Below are 9,607 nucleotides of genomic sequence, written 5' to 3'. Positions count from 1 at the left end.
AACACGTTTTGTTTATGCTAACAGCAACACGACTACATGTCAGGCTAACAATCAACATATATCGAACCGAACCGAAAACCGTGACCATGAAACCGTGAACCGAACTGAACCGTGGATTTTGTGAACCGTTCCACCCCTAGTTCGTGCACAGTAGTGCCCATAGCTAAGGCCTTTGTTTCCAATAAGCTTAATTTAAAGGGCAGATTATACTTCTGCAGCCGCACACATCAAATGTCACTTGGATCTGGTCGCCAAACAGTTTTGCTGGTATGATTCTGCACAGCCGGTCTGGAATTTCTAGGGATGCACAGAAGTTTCCCGCCAAAGTGCAATGGGGAGCCTATTTGAGAACTTGCAAGAAGTTCGGCGGATGGTTCCAGTGTTTATCTTCCAAAACAACAATGGCTCCAATGGCTGTGTCTACAACATATCCCGCTCACAGAAATGGATTTAGAGTTGCTAGTAGGGCTGGGTATTTTCGCCAAAGTCCTGAATCGATTCGATTTTGATTCATACAGTTCTAAATCGATAAAATTCGATTTGATCTGTTTTTACAATAATGAAAGGGGTTCAACTTTGTTTCAAAATACTTTTTTTTTCCTGTCACATTAAACAAAAAGTGCAAACTTGTAAATCAGATAGTTTAAACATGAGATGTGAACAAAAGTGCAAACTTGTTTGTGAATAGTGAAAAAGTGAAGCCTCACTCGAGCAAGCACACGTGACACAGCAGACATGCATGAGCTGCATCTTTCCTGCTCATTTGAAAGTGAACGTCCCACGCATCACTATAAAATGAATCGATCTCATTCCCTAGACATCGATTTTGCAAAAATGTAAAGGAATCAATACAAAATCGTTTAAATCGATTTTTTTACCCAGCCCCAGTTGCTAGACATCGAAGAGGAACAGGTTCTGTTAATGAAGCATACCTCCTCGGTTAACATTTTGTCATAGTTGTCCATTGTAGTTGTTCCTCGGTTTTTAAAAAGGCGCGCTCCGAGACCGAATCGAGAAGGAGGACCACACAGACAGCGGGAAAGGCATACCATGGACCAATCACAGCTGCTTTTTGTCTGCACACTTCGGCTTGAGGTCTGTGCAGGTTTGCAACCGTCCACCGCATAGTCCGGAGTTTCTTGAGGTGCGCCACAGCGGTTGCAGAACCTCTGTGCAGGGCGTGGTCGCACCCAGACACAGATTTGATGGTTGCAGAGGCAATGCATAAAATGGCCTTTAGTCTACCTCACCCATTCCACAACCACTTTTTATGTGTTTGGGATCATTGTCCAACTGGAACATCCGAGTTTGCCCTATTTCCATCCATCTAACTGTTTATTTAGGTGAGAAAGAACATAATGGAAGCATTTCTCCCCATTATTCCATTAACGTTGTGTACAAGTAATAATGGCAGCATAAAAGTCCCTCAGCATGAAGGTGCCACCACCATACTTTTCCATTTATATGGCGTCAATAAGCTTGAAATTCCTTACCTTGATTTGTTTGCATCTTTTTCTCATCTTTGCCAAAAACTCAAACATTGTCTTGTTTGGACGCAAGCCTAGTTATTTTTTCCTAAAAAGTATTTCCAGTCTCCATGTAAGCAGCTGTAACCTTCCGTTAAGCTCTGAGGGGTTTATTTTAGACCATTTGGTTGATCTTAATCCAATGGATTAATCCGGAGGGTTATGTTTGTTTTATTTTTTTTTCCATGGCAGGCTTCAGCTTAAATATTTCTTGGAATGTTTTGGATTGTTTTAGTTTTATTTCATTTGAAGTTGACCGTTCTGATCAGATGGTTGAAACTGCTGTTAAATATGCCGAAAACCAAAGACAATTTGCTGAACTCTACTATTTTTAACCATGAATATTGGGTCAAATATTAAACCATGGTCAAATTAGAAGCTTGTTAATGGCGACAAAAAGCTTAGATAAAATTATCTGAATGTTATTCCAATGCATGTTCATATTTTGACCCGGTGCAGAGGATCCACAATAAATACCAACATGACTATTGAATCCCTCTTCTGTTTTTGGTGCAACTATTACCCAGCTGTGAAAACATCTGTTTATTTAGGCACAAAAAAAATCAAAATGTGGTTGTACGCAATAAATGTCTCTAACATTCTGACAGATTGTATAGAAATTTTGACATTTTGGAGCTTTTTACACATTAAGAAGTATATATATATATATATTTTTAAACCTACTTCAGTGTCTGAAAGAGAGCAAAAGAGGATCCAGATCCAAGGATTAAGTTCCGGCTTTAAAGTTTTAGGCCTGCTGGTGGAGGGGTAAAAAAAATGTGCAGCCGCATATAAATTCATATCATGCGAAGAGCAGACAAATGTTAGCAAACAGAAAGCTGCTTGAAGTCGTTGCAAATTTAGCAGCTGGAGTGGAAAATTTCCCTCTGGAATTCATGTAAAACTGGATGCATAAACAAGAATCTGTTTGGCATCATGTTTGCCGGCTGGAGTTTGCGTTTACAATTTGTTTCTCCTGCCCTCCGGTGGCAAGAGAAAGAGGCTGTAGAGTACTGGGGAAAGTATCCCCCCCTTTCTTACAGATTTCTTTTTTTTCCCTGACATCCCGAATCAGTTTTAAATTAATTCATTAAGGAAAAGAAATCCATTCAAACAATGATTGCTTTATGAGGAAAAGTTAAGTTTCTTACATCTCTGTAAACATGCTTTGTCCTCTTTTCCATAAAATCGTCTAAATTTAGATTTATTGCAGGGAAAACTTTCAGGGGCAGTTTTAGATCATAGCTTAGCATACAGTATCAATCTAATTCAACTCTATGCTTTTAGTAGACCACTCAAAAAAAATTCTCTGCAATAGCAACTTCAATTTGTATGAGGTCTGGGCTTTGACTAGGCCACTGCAGTCATTCATCTTAAGTGGGGAGATGTGTGTGGTTTTAACCAATGTCCTTATGTACAACCAACACACACACATACTCGTTTTGCCATCGTAGTGAGGACCATGTGTTGACTCCCATTGACCTCCATTGATTTTCAGTCATTTTCAACCCATTTTATGCCCTAACCCTAAAACTAACCTTAACCCTTACCAATGCATAACTCACCTTAACCCTAACCAAGTGACACATTAGCCCTAAACCTAGCCATTAGCAAAATAGCAAGTGAGGACTAGAAAAATGTCCTCACTTTGCAACAACTGGTCCTCAATTTATGGGGAAATCGGAAAAAGGTCCTCACTCTGGGCCTCAGGGCTAGACAGGGACACACACACCATTACACCACCACTGCCATGCATGACTAGCCTCGTGAGACCATCCTGATCTCGCGAGCTTTCAAGGTTTCACTCGCAGATCAGTCTGGAGACTCTCCGTTGAAGAAAATTTGGAGCCGTTCACCAAATGAACGTCAAATCAGCGTTGGCTTTGAGGCGGGTTGAGGTGTGACGCAACGAGAAGCGCGACAGTTCAGTCTAAAGAACATGGCGGCTTCAGCCAATGAAACTAGCGTTAGCGTGGCTATGGAGCAAGTTTTATCGGAATTACAGAGTATTTCTTCACTGAAAGAAGAGCAAAACACTGCTCTGGAGGCTTTTCTCAGAGGAAAAGATGTTTTTGCTCTTCTCCCGACTGGTTTCGGCAAGAGTTTGATCTATCAATTGGCTACTCTTCGTCGTCGCTCTGTCAGTACGTCATATGCTTCGTTGATCTGATTGGTTTATTTGGCCCGTCTATCACCAACATAGGCCAGTCAGCTAACCAGTATTTTCGCCCCTTCCCAAAATTACTTCAACGGAAGGTTTCCAGATGGATATGCGGAGCAAATCCATCTAGCAGAGTCAGGTTAATGCATGACTGTAAGAGGTTTGGACATTCTGTGTTGTATTGTGGATGTTACAGAGGAGAATATTTTCTCCAATTGTCTTTGGTTGGTCTGGGTTGCAGCCAGAAACGTTCCGGGATCGATTCCTGGCCCGGGGTCTTTCTGTATGGAGTTTGCATGTTCTCCATGAGCATGCCTGGGTTCTCTCCGGGTACTCCGGCTTCCTCCCACAGTCTAAAAACATGTCTGTGAGGTTAATTAGCTTCTGTAAATTCTCCTTAGGTGTGAGTGTGAGTGGTTGTTTGTCTCTGTGTTGCCCTGCGATGGACTGGAGACCTGTCCAGGGTGGACCCCGCCTCTCACCTGTAGACGGTACCGCTCGCAACGCCGCTTTGAATAAGCGTGATGGAAAATAGATGGATGGGTCATCATCATCATCATCATCTCAAAGAACGTTGCAAGTATCCAGTTGGATCCATACATCCTCCACTCTGGGTTCCTTAGCAAGGCGCTAACCCCCACACTGCTCCCCGGGCACCAAACAATGGCAGCCCTCTGCTCCCCAAGGGGATGGGTTAAATGCAGAGAGTGAATTTCCCCTTTGTTGGACAATAAGGGATTTACATTTATTCACCTTTACATCATCATCATGTTTTCTGCAAATATCAGAATGGCTTTTTCCTTGAACTCATGGTTTACATGTCTGATGATGATCGGGAAAAAAGTAAGTTTTAAATAAATCTGTGAGTTGGTAAATCCTGTCACAGCTCTTTAGTTTCTTTAATTTATCATCTTAAAACAGCGCGATCGAACATCGTGTTGAAACAGTTCAGATGAGGAGATCTCAGGCTTCCAAATGGTTGAGGAATTCCACTCCGGCTCCAGAGTGAGAGGGAGGATGAGGAGAGCTATTGCTGCCAGAGAGTGAGAAGAAGAGGAGGAGGTAGGAAGCGAACAAGAGTGAGAGAGAGTTGCCTGTCTGCTGGGGTTTGTGGGTATGCGAGTACATGTGCGCGCGCTCGGCTCGGTGAGAGTATGCGTGCCGACACCTGGCGCTCACCCTCCCTCGCTGTTCACATCGTGGAGAGCTCTCAGCCTGTCTGGACCTTTCTTTCCTCTCCCTCTTCTCCTTTCTATTCCATCCCTCTATCTTTTGTCCCCTCCTCTCTCTGCCTCTTCCCCCCCCTGCGTTGCTTTCTGCTCCTCTCTGTGCTCCCACAGCCTCCTCCTTTTGTTCTGGACCTTCTCCACCGTGCTGCAGGATTTTTATTGACTCCAGACGTGCGTTGGACTGACTAAGGTGAGCCGGATGGATCGGGGCAGCATGGCGAGTGGATCGCATTGATGTTCTGAATGCGATGAGTGGAAGGAACTGGCTGCAGGGGGGGGAAGAAGGCACCATCCACCCTGTTATTTGTTTCTGCAGATTTTGTTTTGCTTTTAGCCTGAAAGTCTGAGCAGCGTTTGAGGTGAAAAGCGTCTGTGTAGGTGTGTCAGTGTGTACTTTGAAAGGTGAGGGATTGAGCCGTGGGACTGAAGAGCCTCTGTGATGTTTGGTTTGTGACTGGTGTCAGCAGCTAGTGTCAGACCCCCACTTGATGATTTGTTTGTACTGTACCGCTCCAGTGCTGGGAGTCACCTTGACCCGGGCCTTCACAGCAATTTGTGTCTTGGCAGAATCGTGCCACACCTTAAGCATGACAAATGTGTGTGTGTGACAGCGTGCGTTAGGAGATACTAATGGAACACGAGGCGTTATGGTGTCCAATAAGTCCCCGGTTTGTTTTTTAGTTCATTTTCTGTCCTAAAATGTCCCAAAAAATATCCCCTTTGAATTGAATATAGAACTTTCATATATCTACATTCATTTGTTGACAATGTTCAGGAAGATTTAATAAAAGTCCTTTCAACTATTATGATGAGGTGAAAATTTTGACTTTAGTTTTATAAAATCTTGAACTTTCTTTTAGGAATTAATTGTTTTAAATCACAAACTCTCTTTAGGACTTTTAAAGAAACAATGCCACCTTATATTCCGAGATAAACCCCCATATATCTAAGATACACTGGAAAAAAATCGAAATCTAGCGAAGTCATTTTTTCTTAAAATAAATGCATTTGTTCTTGGTTTGAGGAGGTAAAAGAGACATTTTGCCAATGGAACAAGACAATTTACACTTCCAATAAGAAAACAAAATCGCATTGTCTTATTTCAAGTGCATATCATCTAATTGTCTTATATTAAGAGTAAAAATACTCATTTACCTACTCAAATTAAGGGTAAATACACTTAATTTAAGAAATTTTTACTTATTTCTAGATAATTTTTCCAGTGTATCTTCTTCTATTCTGCAGTTTATTCTTAAATAACAGAAAAACACGATGAAAAGTTGTACTTCTACCATTACATTTAGAACGTAGGTCAGGGTAACAGAGTTTAGATGCATTATAGATAGTAAATAAATCCCTTCAATAATTTTTCATCAAAACTGCTAATATTAAACCAATCTTATTTATGTTTAAAGCATAAATTAGTCCATCAATGCAGCATAGCATGGAGGCCCAACTCCTCGTCTTTGCTTAAATATCCTTGGATGCAACACTGGACCAAAGAACAACAGACCAGTTCCTTCTCCATAAGATGCTTGGTTCAGGATTATCTACAAACAAAGAATGCAACCCTGACTCCAGCTAAAGCCTAAACATCTGAGAGGCTTGTGTTTGACATTTTTCTACCACAGTTTTTCCTTCCACTTAACTTTCCATTTATATGCCAAGGATTCAGCTTCCTGTCTCTTTACCAGTGACCCTTTATGGCTTACCTTGATGTGCTGATTATAAATGACTACTTTGATGTTGTCAAGTCAGCGACATCCCCTTTGTCGAGCGTAACATGATCATAACATAATCATTTATCGAAACATTTGCCAAAAAATCTAATTCTGGCTTTTTGTTGGTTACAAGCAATAATTGTCAAACTTGGTAGAAATAATCACTTAAGTGTAACGGCTCAGGCTAGGTTGGAACAAACTTTAATCAAAATATTCATTCAAAAAACCTTTTTTTAAAAGCAAAATAATTGATAAAGTTGAAAGAAAAATAAAAAATAAAAAAAAAATAGCCACAAAGCAGCTCAAAGTATTTAGCTTTTTTTCAATTTTTAAAAAAATATCTGGAGAATTTTGGCCGGGTTCATATAAACCTCTGTTTTTAATAATCACACATTTGTCTCAATAGATAGCACATATAAAATATTATTATTTTAAACATAAATTAAAAATAAAACTTGTTAAAAGTTCAAACTGAGCTGCTAGCAGAGCATAATGTCAATATTGTATCAGAATTGGACTTTTAAGCTCCAAGCATGGCCGCAGTAAAAGGGTGCTTCTGCATAATTGATTATTTTTATGATTATTGTTTCCAGCATTCGTTGGGTTTTGCGGTAAACAGAAGCTGCAGGGAAAAAAGCATTAAAGGTGGATGATGTGAAACTCTGTGGACCGCTCATCTAATGCAACATGCAGTGTCAGAAAACCTTCAGCTCTGTAAGGAGAAGTTTAATAGATGAATATAAGAGCTTACATGTTTATTTGAAGATGGACTCGGTGACGGAGATTCTGCAGGTCAAACTTCTGCAGTTTAAATCTTTAGTAATAGTTTTACTCATTCTAACAAGAACAGAATTCAGAATATTTTCTTTCGTTTGTCAGTTTTTATAACTTAATGGTAATCTATGTTAGAAGCAGATGTGATGTACACCACTGTCTGACAGATAAAAAAAAAAAAAAAGAAGCAAATACAATCATTGCTAAGTTGACATTTTAAACTGGCTTTACCACATGGAGAAATAGGCGCCTTCACTAAAACTACAGCTGCTGTTTTTTCCCCTAAAGATTTAAAACCCTTTGCTGAACTTTTCTAAAATATGGAGGTCCAACTCTGCCATATTTAAAAATAAATACATACAAATAAATGCTCAATAAATAAATAAGCCCCCAAAAATACAATAAACAAATAAGTGTAGGTAGAAATTAAATTATACAGAGAGACTTAAATGTGTATATCTATTTTAATTAACTTATTTATTTATTTATTTGCCTTTGTTATAATTACCTTATGTATTTATTGTCCATTATAATCTGATATTATATGATGATATATGATATTTTTTCTGTATTATTCTTTCTTTGCATTTTTTTTACCCTATTTATTTCTTCAACACTATTTATTTCTGCCTGTATGCATTTCTGCCTCATTATGCAAATGAGGAATGGCTGTGTCTTAAGGGCTCAACTTCTGCTCATTGGTTGGCGGCCCATCTTCTTAACTCCCAGAACTCAGAGTATTAAGTTAAAAGTACTCTTTTCTGTTGCTGTTGTTCAATAAAAAATATGTTTTAAGATAATTTGAGGCAAGAACATTATACTTTTAAGCGTCACTATATGAACAATTTAACGAATCTTAAAAAAAAAAAAGTTTCAAAGTTTATTATTTCTACCTACGTTTTATTTTTTTGTTGTATTTAGGGGGGCGATAAATTGTATGCTTATTTATTTATCCAGCATTTATTAATTTCTGTATTTATTTTTAAACGTGGCAGAGTTGGTCCTCCATACATTTAGGGACAGATGTTGAGCCTAAAACTGAGGGCTTCCAACATCTTCCTCATACTTTGTTTAGCCTTTCTATTATCTGCTGAAAGTTTTGCTCTCTCTCTCCCTCTCTCAGTCTAAATGAACAACAGACAGCGTAGATGTGTTGGAAATACACACTGCAAACTTTTATCAGTCTTCATTTTCAAACGCATTATTGATGTAAAATAATCTCATATAAGGTTTCTGTCAAGTGGCCCTCATCTGGCTTTTTTGCTTCTTTTGTATCCGCAGGGTTCACCTCTGCAGGGTTCATATATTTAGTTAGCATTTATAGTCTGGTTATGATGCCCAGAGCAGTGAATATGCCCTGATATAACGGCATAAACGAAGCTAAACAATCTAATGCTTCTTCCTTAAGTTACTTTATTTAGAGAAATTTTTTTTCTGAAATTAAAATCTTATATTTTTTTTATTAACTGTGATTGTTATGGCTTATAGCTTCAAAGAATTAGAATATATTCCAAATGATTGATTAAAAAGTGAACATTTGTAAAGATATAGTTTTTCGGCGTGACCTTCTGTCAATGAAGAAGTGAGCAGATCTGATATAAGACGGCCGTCGACTCTCTCCTCAGCAACGATATGCCTCTAAACATCGCTAATGAACATATATTACAAGAAATGCTGGTGAAGATTCTCAGTCATCTAGGTCAAAGGCATTCCAAAAATGTTAACAAACAATCCATTGGACTTTGTTTCCATTTTTGAAGATGTTTTGATCCCTTTAAAGCTGATCCCTTCCCGCTATCATTGCAACACCAACCTAGCCTGGGTGCCATTCCGAACTTAGTCCCACCCACAACTTTTGAGGTCGGGAAGTTCGGTCTGGCATTGCTCAATAGTAGTGCGAGTATGCTCGCACAATATCTGGTCGTGCCAATCAAATTGTCAGGGCGGGCTTTATACGATGATGGACAGATGATCAAAAGTAACGTTATTAACCACATCACCAAAGCGCGCTTGGGTGACAACAACAATGGCTGCCGCTGGAGAGGTGAGGTGTTTAGATTCTGTTATTAGGTCTGTTCTAGAAGATATCGACAGCAAATTAATTTTAAAAGAGGAACAGAGAAACGCGATCAAGGCTCATCTTCTTATTCTAGGCGTGCAACTGCACGCTTTGATTTTTGTTGACAACAACTATGC

At 39.3% G+C, this 9,607-nt stretch overlaps 1 protein-coding gene across 6 annotated transcripts in view; it reads left to right on the top strand.

Moving 5' to 3' along the window:
- tanc2 (tetratricopeptide repeat, ankyrin repeat and coiled-coil containing 2) overlaps positions 1-9,607 on the top strand; it is a 322,680-nt gene that overhangs the window by 100,289 nt on the left and 212,784 nt on the right. The window contains exon 1 of one of the 6 annotated variants that reach the window (XM_015387942.1): positions 4,888-5,106. The exons of the other annotated variants lie outside the window; for them this stretch is intronic. The gene's annotated coding sequence lies outside the window, so the exon portion shown is untranslated. Of the gene's footprint in view, positions 1-4,887; positions 5,107-9,607 lie in introns of those variants that run through there. 6 annotated transcript variants of the gene reach the window in all.

This window comes from Cyprinodon variegatus, unplaced genomic scaffold, assembly GCF_000732505.1.
Source record: "Cyprinodon variegatus isolate N-32 unplaced genomic scaffold, C_variegatus-1.0 Scaffold18, whole genome shotgun sequence".
NCBI lineage: Eukaryota > Metazoa > Chordata > Actinopteri > Cyprinodontiformes > Cyprinodontidae > Cyprinodon > Cyprinodon variegatus.
This window is presented reverse-complemented; position numbering and strand designations above follow the sequence as displayed.